Raw genomic sequence first — 11,433 nt, 5'->3', positions numbered from 1 at the left:
AGAAAACTATGTAGTAATACTTATGAGTTTTGGAGTTATAACTAAACTAGATATTAATATATTGATATTTTATTAAATATTATTGATTAGCATGTTGTTGTTTGGTAAATTGGATTTTATTTAGTTCTTATTATGGAATTATTGTAATACGTTGGTTATAGACCATCCGAACGGAAGAGACTATTGCAGATAAGGCTCGTAAGAGTAACTTCTTGTAATTTTGTAATTGTATATTGGACCTGAGGCAAATTTACTACTTCCCTTACTATTATTTAAGTATTATTTTAAATTGAGTACTTTATTGAAATTATGTTATTGTCAACCATTTTCAAAAATATTTTAAGAAATTATCTACTTTCGAAAGTTTTTAAAAGTGTTGTAAGGAATATGTTGTGTACTTGATGATAACTTAAACAAAACACAAAGTAGATTTTATTTAAGTGAAATTGTAGCTTTCAACGGTTGATCATTTCAACATTCGTTGAAATAGTAGCTTATTTAACAATAAGATTAGTAGCACATTTATGCATACTTAAATGGCTTAGTGAACTAAATGTTGAATGTATAGGTCATGTTAACTACTAGATTGATATGCAAGATAGGTTGGTTAATTATAAATATTAGATGCCTTGTAATCTTGTATAAATGAAATGGAGTTAACTGCCAAGAAGACAGTCTCAATGGATGATTCACAAAGCTTCAACGGATCAACTTAGTCTCGACGGATGATCAAACAGAGTTTCAACGGATGATCAATCAGAGTTCCAACGGATGATCAATCTAAGTTTTAACGGATGATCAAATTCAAAAAAATAGTTGATAGTGATTTGACAGTCACATGCGTTGATTGTATGCAAATGGAAAGTGGTAGCCTATTTGCAGGGTTTAAAGAACAAAGAAGTATTTCCATTTCCATGCTACTCTTAAGATATTCAAAGATGCTGGAAAGAGAAGTGTAGCAGCATGAAATTAGACTAGAAATATTTTGTCCTATTTACTTGTCTTTTTATCATGTAACTTGATGATATATAAATCAAGTGTAGCAAGTTGAAAAGTATCTAAGTTAGTAAGCAACTACTAGAGAAATAGAAAAAGCTACATCTGAAAAGAATTTTTCTGTTCTTGTAGTTCAACTTGCAAGAAGTTGTGTACAATTTTAAAACAAAGAGTTCTCTAATTAATATATATATCTTTGGTGGAAAAGTTCAATCCACCAGAATGTTTTTAAGTACGTGTGTTTATTTATTTTGAGTTTTGATTTCTACACTACTTTCATTCAGTGCCATTGCTAAATCAAACACAGTTATTTATTTGTAAAAGAACTGTTCTTGAATTAAAAAAGAAACCAGAATTACATTTAACCCCCCTTCTGTAATTCTTGTTGAGATTGTTTAGGAATAACAATTGGTACTAGAGCAAGCTCCAGAAGAACAAAGAGTTTAAAGACCACAACATTTAACAAGATGAGCAAAAAAGATGTTGGAGTAAAGATTCCATTTATGGACAAAGACAACTATCACCATTGCAAGTTGAAGATCTCCTATCTCAAGATGAAGCATATGTGGACTGCATTGAGAAAGGTCCACATGTTCCTATGAGAGCTGCTACAGGAAATGAAGAATCTGTCCTAAAGCCTAGAGCAGAATGGTCTGATCCTAATATTGAACAAGTTTATAAGGATAAAAAGCCCATAAATATTTTTTTAATGGGGTTGATGGTGACATGTTTGACAACATCATAAAATGCAAAACTGCTAAGGATGTCTGGGACACAATTCAAGTTATATGTGATGGAACTAAGCAGGTAAGGGAGAACAAAATGCAACTCTTGATTCAGCAATATGATCATTTCCATAGTAAAGAAAGTGAGTCACTCACTGACATTTTCAGTAGATTTCAAAAATTACTGAATGCTCTAAAGTTGCATGGAAGGGTCTATCAAACAAAGGACTCAAACCTCAAATTCCTTAGATCTCTGCCAAAGGAATGGAAGCCTCTGACAGTCTCATTGAGAAATTCTCAAGATTACAAGAAGTTCACCTTGGATAGACTATATGGGATTCCAAAGACCTATGAGCTTGAAAAAGAGTAAGATGGGAAGTTGGAGAAAGGAAGAAAGAAGGGAGGATCTATTGCATTAGTTGTTGAGAAAGAAAAGGAGGAGGCAAACGTTGAAGCTGTTAAATCTGCACCAAACCCTAGAGTTTGTGAAGGCAAGGGAAAAGGGCTAGTAGTTGAACATGAAGACAATATTAGTCAAGATGACATGGATGACATAGATGAGCATCTTGCTTTTCTATCCAGGAGATTTTCCAAGCTCAAATTCAAAAAGAATTTTGGAGCAGCCAAGTCAAACAGAATCATGGTTGATAAGTCTAAATTCAAATGTTGCAAGTGTGGCTTGGCAGGTCATTTTTCTAGTGAATGCAGAAAGTCTGATTCTGGTAAAAATAAGTTTGAGTCTGTTGATTATAAACAGAAATACTTTGAGTTACTTAAACAAAAGGAAAGGGCTTTCATCACCCAAGGAAATGACTGGGCTGCAGATGGATTAGATGAGGATGAAGATACAAGCTATGTCAATCTAGCACTTATGGCCAAATCAGATGAAACAGAGGTCAGTTCATCAAGTAATCAGGTAATCACCATTAACCTAGCACATTTATCTAAAGCTAAGTGTAATAATGCCATATATGACATGTCTACTAAATTATATAATCTGCGTGTTATACTCAAGTCTCTCACTAAAGAAAACACCAAACTTAAAGAGAACAATTTGTTTTTAAGTGATAGGAATACTGTGTTAGAAATTCAATTTGTGGAGTTTAAAAAACTAAAGATAAAATACAAGATTGCTAAAGATGAACTAACTGAATCCTTAAAGAAATAGGAGATTTTAAGAAAGCAGCTTGAACGAGAACATGAAGTAATCAAGGAATGGAAATAATCTAGAGATGTTCATGCTCAAATTACTAAAGTTCAAGGTATAGAATCTTTTTGTGATGAAGCCTGGAAAAAGAGCAAGGAGAAATTGGAATCTAGATTCCAATTTAGTAGAAGGACTTTCAACGGATGTGGATTCGACGGATGATGAATGTTATCCGTCGAAAGACCAAAAGGATTATCCGTCGAAAGACAAGGAATCACATTCGTTGAGTGAAAGAAAGCCAGTTAGCAAAGCTAAACTAGCTAAACTAAATGAGAAATATGGATCAGTTTCTAAGAACTTTGTTCCAGGGGAAACAAGTTAAGTAAACAAAAATAAGAGAGTCAATGTAGGACATCTGTCTATCAAGAAATTGAATGACAGATTGGAGAAAATTGAAGTGAGAACAGAGTCTAAAAAGAAAAATAATAGGAATGGGAAGGTAGGAATTAACAAACATAACAACTACACACCTGATAAATATGCACCAAGAAAATCCTGTATTAAGTGTGGCAGTGTTAATCATTTTTCTGTTAATTGCAAACTTACTATGTCTGCTCCCATGTCTACACCTCCTTCATTCCCCAGTATGCCTACAATGCATGTGAATGTTATGCCTGCACATAATTTGAATGCACATTTTTCTAACATGCCATTTGCATAAAATCCTTACTATGCTGCATTTAGTATGCCACAAATGCCATTTAGCATGCCATATTGGAATAACATGTTTGCATAGAATATGCCTTTCCATGTTAATCAGCATGTGCATGAAAATTCTGTAATGATGAATGGTTTTAAGTGTTTTACTCAATTGACTAAGGATGAACTTTAGATGCCCAAGTCAAATGAGGACAAGCCTAAGAAACCTAAGAAAAAGGCTAACAAAATAGGACCCAAAGAAACTTGGGGTACCAAAGTCAACTTGATTTGATTTTGTTGTGTGCAGGAAAATAGAAAGAATCTTTGGTATTTGGATAGTGGGTGCTCAAGGTACTTGACTGGAGATTCTACCCTGCTCACTGAGTTCAAGGAAAGAGCTAGCCCAAGTATCACTTTTGGAGATGACAACAAGGGTTATACTGTGGGATATGGCTTGATTTCAAAAGATAATGTCATCATTGAGGAAGTTACCCTAGTGGATGAACTCAAACACAACTTGTTTAGTATCAGCCAGCTTTATGATAAGGACAACTTAGTAACATTAAATTATGATGCCTGTGTTGTGACCAAAAAGTAAAGCAACAAAGTGGTTCTTACTGGAGTAAGAAAAGGAAATGTGTACTTAGCTAACTTCAACTCATCAAATGCAGAATCTGTCACTTGTTTATTTTGCAAGGCAGGTCAAGATGAAAGTTGGCTATGGCACAAGAAGCTATCCCACCTTAACTTCAAGACTATGAATGAGCTAGCCATGAAAGATTTGGTAAGAGGTATTCCTCAAGTGGAATTCTCAAAGGATGGACTATGTGATGCTTGTCAAAAAGGAAAGTAGATCAAGGAATCATTCAGAAAGAAGCTTGATTTAACAATTGAAGAACATTTACAACTATTGCACATGGACTTATTTGGACCAGTCAATGTATTGTCCATCTCAAGGAAAATATACTGTTTAGTAATTGTGGATGATTTCTCAAAGTTCTCTTGGACATATTTTCTAAAATCCAAAGATAAAGCTAGTGAAATTATCATCAATCACATAAGATAAGTCAACAATCATCCTGATTTCAAAGTAAGAAGAATCAGGAGTGACAATGGAACTGAGGTCAAGAATTCTGTGATGAGATCATTTTGTGAAGAGAATGGAATCATGCATGAGTTTTCAGCAGCAAGAACTTCATAAAAAAATGGAGTGGTGGAAAGAAAGAACAGATCTCTTATTGAAGCTACAAGAACAATGCTTGAAGAGTCAAAGTTACCAACATATTTTTGGCAAATGTTGTGAATACTGCATGCTACACTCTGAATATTTCTTTGGTCAATCAAGAAAAATACATGACACCCTACCAATTGTTCAAGAATAGGAAATCAACATTAAACTTTCTTCATGTCTTTGGCTGTAAATGCTATATCTTAAGGAATCAAATTGATCAGCATGGGAAGTTTGATGCCAAAGCAGATGAAGGCATCTTTGTTGGATATGCAGTTGGAAAAGCGTATAAAGTCTACAATCTAAGAACCAACATCGTTATGGAATCTTTACATGTTGTGTTTGATGATAAAAAGATTGAAGGACTACAAGATGGAGATTTCCATGAAAACCTCAAATTTGACAATGTTGAGATGATTTGTGAAGATAGTGATGATGAAAATGATTAAGAACAAATATCCAAGGACAATGCAGAAAAGTCTACAACCAATGAAGCACATACTTCAACATCTGTCGAAAGAACAAGTGCATCATCCGTTGAAAGATAATCTGCATCATCCGTCGAAAGGCAAAGGACAACATTCGTTGATCCATCAATAGGAGTTGAAAGCCAAGTTAGATCACAATCAGAAAGAACTCCAATCTCAAGTCAAAGATCCATAAACTCAGGGGGAGTTTTTGATAATTAAAATTATGTCAATCATCAAGACAACAATGAGACCTCTTCATCTAGAGCTAATCTACCTCAACAGAGAAAATGGACTAGAGATCACCCATTTGAACTGATTATTGGTCGTGTATCTTCAACAGTGCAAATAAGGAAAGCAACTCAAGAGGAATGTCTATATAGCAGCTTTCTATCTCATAAAGAACCGAAAAAGGTAGAAGAAGCTCTGTTGGATCCTGATTGGGTTTTAGCTATGCAGGAGGAGCTAAACCAATTTGAAAGGAATAAAGTTTGGAAGCTGGTACCCAAGCCTAAAGGAAATAATCCTATTGACACCAAGTGGGTATTCAGAAACAAGATGGATGAAAATGGCATAGTTGTTAGGAACAAAGCTAGATTGGTTGCTAAGGGCTATTGTTAACAAGACGGAATAGATTTTGATAAAACTTTTGCTCCTGTTGCAAGACTTGAAGCCATCAAAATTTTACTAGCCTATGTAACCCATGATAATTTCAAGGTCAATCAAATGGATGTCAAAAATGCTTTTCTGAATGGAGATTTGGAGGAGGAAGTCTATGTTAGTTAGCCTCCTGGTTTTGAAGATCCTAATTTTCCAGAATATGTTTACTATCTTTTGAAAGCACTTTATGGATTGAAGCAAGCACCTAGAGCCTGGTATGATACTTTGTCAAAGTTTCTCTTAGAAAATCATTATACAAGAGGTACTGTTGACAAAACTTTATTCTTTAGAAATGTTAATGGTTCTAGCATACTTGTTCAAATTTATGTAGATGATATTATATTTGGCTCTACAGATGAAAAAGTTTGTAAAAAGTTTGCCAAATTGATGCAAAGTAAATATGAAATGAGCATGATGGGAGAACTAACTTACTTTCTTGGTTTACAAGTTAAGCAAGTTAGTGATGGAATATTCATTAGTCAAACCAAGTATATTTATGATCTTTTGAAGAAGTTTGACTTAATGGATTGTACATCTGCAAAAACTCCCATGGACACTGCACCTAAACTTGAATTAAACACTACTAAAAAGTCTGTGAATATTTCAAACTATAGGGGCATGGTTGGCTCACTTTTATATTTAACAGCCAGTAGGCCAGATATATTGTTTGCTACATGTCTTTATGCTAGATTTCAAGCTGATCCTAGAGAATCTCATTTAGTAGCTATTAAGAGAATTTTCATATATTTCAAAGGAATACCAAAACTTGGAATTTGGTATCCTAGAGATTCTGGTTTTGATCTAACTGGTTATTCAGATGCAGATTATGTAGGTTGTAAAATTGATAGAAAAAGTACAACAGGAACCTGTCAATTTCTAGGAAACAAGCTAACATCGTGGTTCAGTAAAAAGAAAAATTCAGTTTCTACTTCTACAATGGAAGGTGAATATATTGCTGCTGGTAGTTGTTGTGCACAAATTTTATGGATGAAAAATTAATTATTGGACTATGGTCTACAGGTGAATAAGATTCCTATTTTCTGTGATAACACAAGTGTCATTGCAATCACTGAAAATCCAGTACAGCATTCAAGGACCAAACACATTAACCTCAAGTACCACTTTATTAGAGAGCATGTCATGAATGGTATTGTGGAACTTCATTTTGTTCCAAGTGAGAAGCAACTTGCAGACATCTTTACCAAGCCACTTGATGAATCCACCTTTACTAGGTTGGTAAGTGAGTTAAGTATACTTAATTACTCTTAAACTATTCTGATGTCTAAGCAAATTGAAATGGATCCAGAGTAAAAGTTGATATTTCTTATCTAAGATAAAATTTTGGCTAAGTCATAATTTGTATCTCGAAGGATGTTCATTATCCGTTAAAAATGAATATCCGTTGAATTTTATCATCCATCGAAGTATCAATTATTACTCTGGGTACTTCTATCATTATCCGTCGAATTGCACTCAATCTTAGCCGTTAATTTTAAGCATTATCAGTAGAATTTACTTACAGCATGTATGTATATTTCAACGAATAATCTTAGAATTTTGACAGTTTTTGTTATTTTTTTTAAACGGCTATTTTGGGCTAATTTGATTGGTTACTTTATTTTACCTTTTAATTTTTGACAGTTGATCTCTGAGTAAGCATAAAAGCTAATTTCATTTCTATTCTTTACTTTTATCTTTCTCAAGCAATTTTTCAAACTCTCTTCTTCTCCAAGCAAATACTCTCTTTCTACAACTAATTTCAATCACAACAATGGCACCTGTAGTCAAAATTATGTCCTCAACTGGGTTCGCCTATGAAAAGAACAACTTTGTAGGTCTAGTGAACAAGCAAATTCTGGCATCTGAAGATTATCACAAGATAATGGACTTCATACTGAACTGCAAATTGAGTTATGCCATGCTTGAGTCCCCAACCATCTACTGTGAAGTTGTCGAGGAAATCTGGACTACAACAGTGTTCAACTCTAAGGACAAAACTATTACCTTCTCTCTCAAAGGTAATGAACACTGTTTTAATTGTGATGCTATTAAAAAATGCTTTAAATTGCTTGAAAATAACACACTTGCTCCACACACAGACACTGATGTGAGTAATATGCTAGTTTCTATGGGCTATGCTCTTGAATAACACACTTGCTCCACACACAGACACTGATGTGAGTAATATGCTAGTTTCTATGGGCTATTCTCTTGATGTCACTAAGTTAGGTGATGTTAGGAGACTGGGTCTTAGAAAAGAATGGAGTTTTCTGTGTGATTCATTCATTAAAGTGTTTTTTGGAAAAATTAGCAACTCTGATGTTGTACCTTACTCATTTGTTCGCATGCTTTATATGCTCCTTAGTGATAAGTACTTCAGTTTTAGCACTTTCGTTATGTATGAAATAGGGAGTAAATTAGGGGATGTAAAAAAGAGGTCCAAGAATATTTATTATGCTAGATTTTTCATGATGATAGCTAACTTTGTTTCTGAGAACCTCTCAATTGAGAACCCAACTAACAACTTAAATTGTTGGATCCGAGAGAGGAGAATTATTGCTGATTTGAACTGGGAAAATCATCACAAGGATGTTACTCTTGTGTACATGCCAATCATGGAACTGCTTCGTGTAAGTGAGGCAAACATTTCTTTCTCTACTACTTCCCATTCTATTACTTCTTTGCAAACAACTGTGGCCATGACACCTGTGACAGTGACCAAACATATGCCTACCCAAGCCACAAAATTAAAAATCTCCAAATCCAAGTCAAAGAAAGCCCCCTCTAGTTTCTCTCAAAAGAAACTAGTTGTGAAATCCACACAAACCCAAGAGGGGAGTGTGAAGGGAAGTGAGATTGGTGACAGACAGGGTGAACATTAAAGAAGCCCTAAGGATAAAGATGGAGAGGTGAGTGCATCCCATCCTAGCCACACTACAGTTTCTCAACAAACTGTAGTGCTTAATAAGGATATAAGCTCATTGCTAGTTGCATCCCCCCAAAAGGATGTGACTATTGAATAAAGCTCTCAGCCAAGAGCACAGGCCAAGAGGGTTAAGGACACAAGCTCACCCCAAACTTACATTAGAAAGAAGAAATCAAAAACCCTTGGGGATACACAGGGTGCACACATTGTGCCTACTACAGTCAAAGACTCAGTTCATGCACCATCTCAAAGTCAGGTTGATGTGGCTCCAATAAATATGGAGTCACAACCAAAATCTTTAGTTATAGAAGTACCTAACACACCAAACTCACCCACAAATTCTTTGGATGTTGATATGATTCATACATCAATTCATGATTCTCTATCTCTTACTCTCATGGAGAAGCCAAAATATACAGCAAGTGAGCATCATCTTTTAGATGATTTATTGGCTCACTTGCCATTTATTTCTGATTTTACTGAGAATATTATGTAAAATCTCAAATCAATCACCACAGATTCTACAGTGGTTTCTACTCTAAACTCTGTTATTTCTACTATCTCGACGGATATTGTTCATCCGTCGATTAGTAATTATATCTCGATAGATATGCTTAACAGCAGTCATCCGTTGACATTTCCAACTACTACTTCGACGGATGTTCCTCATCTGTTGAGTATCACTGCACAACTTCAAATTTTAACTAATGTTACAAGTGTAGATGATTTACTAGTTGTACAATCACTCTTAGGATTGAGGGAAGAGAGTGAACAGAGTGTGAGGCTGAGTTGCTCTTAGGAAAAAGGAGAGGAAAAGAGTGAAAATTTGCAAGCAATTTCTTCCATCTTGGAAAAAATGAGTGAGTGGAGTCCCACCTTAGTAGGTGAAGGTGAGGGTGTGAGGGTGGGAAGCCAAGGGGAGCCCTTGATGCAAAAACAGAGAGAACATGAGAGAAAAGCAGGTACATGAGAGATAAGGGTGGAAACCATTGCTAGTGAGTCAATGAATGTCAGTAATGCTGAAAAAGAGAAACTTTTCCAGCAAGAATATCAAGCTATAATAGATTCTATCTCTTTGGATGCTGAGACATTTACTCATCCTGTTATAGCATATCAAATTCTTATTGGACAGGGCAATGAGGAGGCTGAGAAGACACTGAACTTGGTGAACACTACTGCTTCTATACAAAGGGCCAAGGATGCCATCACTGCCATGCCTTCAATGGCTGGTGATAATGTTGATTATCCAACTGGTGGTTCTGAGGATATTTTTGGGGATGAAGATGATAGTGAAGGAGATTTCATGGATGTAGAGGGAGGAGCAGGCCCTAGCTCAAGATTATGCACTCCATCTTGGGTGTTTTCCAAAGAATGTGATGAGCACCATTTCAAATCCACTATATTTCACATCATCCAACAAACACAGACAACTCTTCAATCCACTACTAATGCCAACACCAAGAGACTTCTTCAAGCTCACCCAGAATCTCTTCAACTGCACCAAATTCAATCTCTAAAGCAAAATTTGGATGTCACTGAGCTCAAGAAAGAAATTGGTCAAGTCAAGAAGGATATTACTGCAAGATTGGAGGCTACCTTACCTAACACAACAATGCTAGATATCAAAAGACAGCTTAGGAAAAATTATGATCTAGCCAGCAAAGTGGACTCCTTAGACACAAGGATCAAAACCCCGGAAACCTCAATCACTCAAATCCATCTACATCAAGCCCAAAAAACTCTGCTATTTCAGAAATTGGTGGTTGCACAAACTTCAACCTCAACTCAACTTGATGCTAACAAAAAGAGGGAGAAAGACTCTATCATTCAAGTTAGTCAGAGGGAGTCAACAAGTGAGAGGGAAACGTCAACAAGTGAGGGGGAGAAAGTGCTAAACATTCAACTCAGTAAAGTAATTGTGCCAACAATTGCTTTCCCTAAGCTACCAGCTCTTGACAACATTGATCGTATCAAGATAGCAGCTGCTAAGTTGGAATCAAATAAAAGATAGCAGTTGAGCAAGAACTTGATGCAAAATGGAGGAAGCTTGATGAAAACATCAAGAAGAAGTTTGGTCCAATTGGGAAGCAAGACAAGGTCTTCTCTTACTTCTCTAAATTGAGACAAATTTTAGCTAATGAAATGATGGAAAGGGGTCAACCCTCATCAATCAAGTCTCCAAAGGCCAGTTTGATTTTTAAGCCAAAAAAATTATCCAAAGGATTTGGAAAAAAATCCACGGGACCTATCTTATGAAATCCCTAGGCCAGATGAAAAGAAGCTGCTTGCAAGGTCCATTGCTTTATCCAAAGATCCCAAAGACATAGTGTCAAAGAACAGAAATGCTAAGATCTACAGGAATGGCAAACTAATATGTGTAGTGGCCGGACATCCACAGTTTGCAGAGACTAAGAAAGAAGAAAAGGTGAGGCTCAAACAACAATAAAAGCAAGCTGCTTTAGAAGCCAAGAACCTAGCCAAGAAGCCTGCAACCACAGAAGTTACATTGCATGTTGTGACAACTGAAAATATGAATGAAGGAAAGAAAGAAGAACCAAAGCAGACTAAGTGGAAGTTTAGATACA

Source organism: Apium graveolens, chromosome 2 (genome assembly GCF_009905375.1).
Source record: "Apium graveolens cultivar Ventura chromosome 2, ASM990537v1, whole genome shotgun sequence".
In the NCBI taxonomy this organism is placed as follows: Eukaryota; Viridiplantae; Streptophyta; class Magnoliopsida; order Apiales; family Apiaceae; genus Apium; species Apium graveolens.
This window is presented reverse-complemented; position numbering follows the sequence as displayed.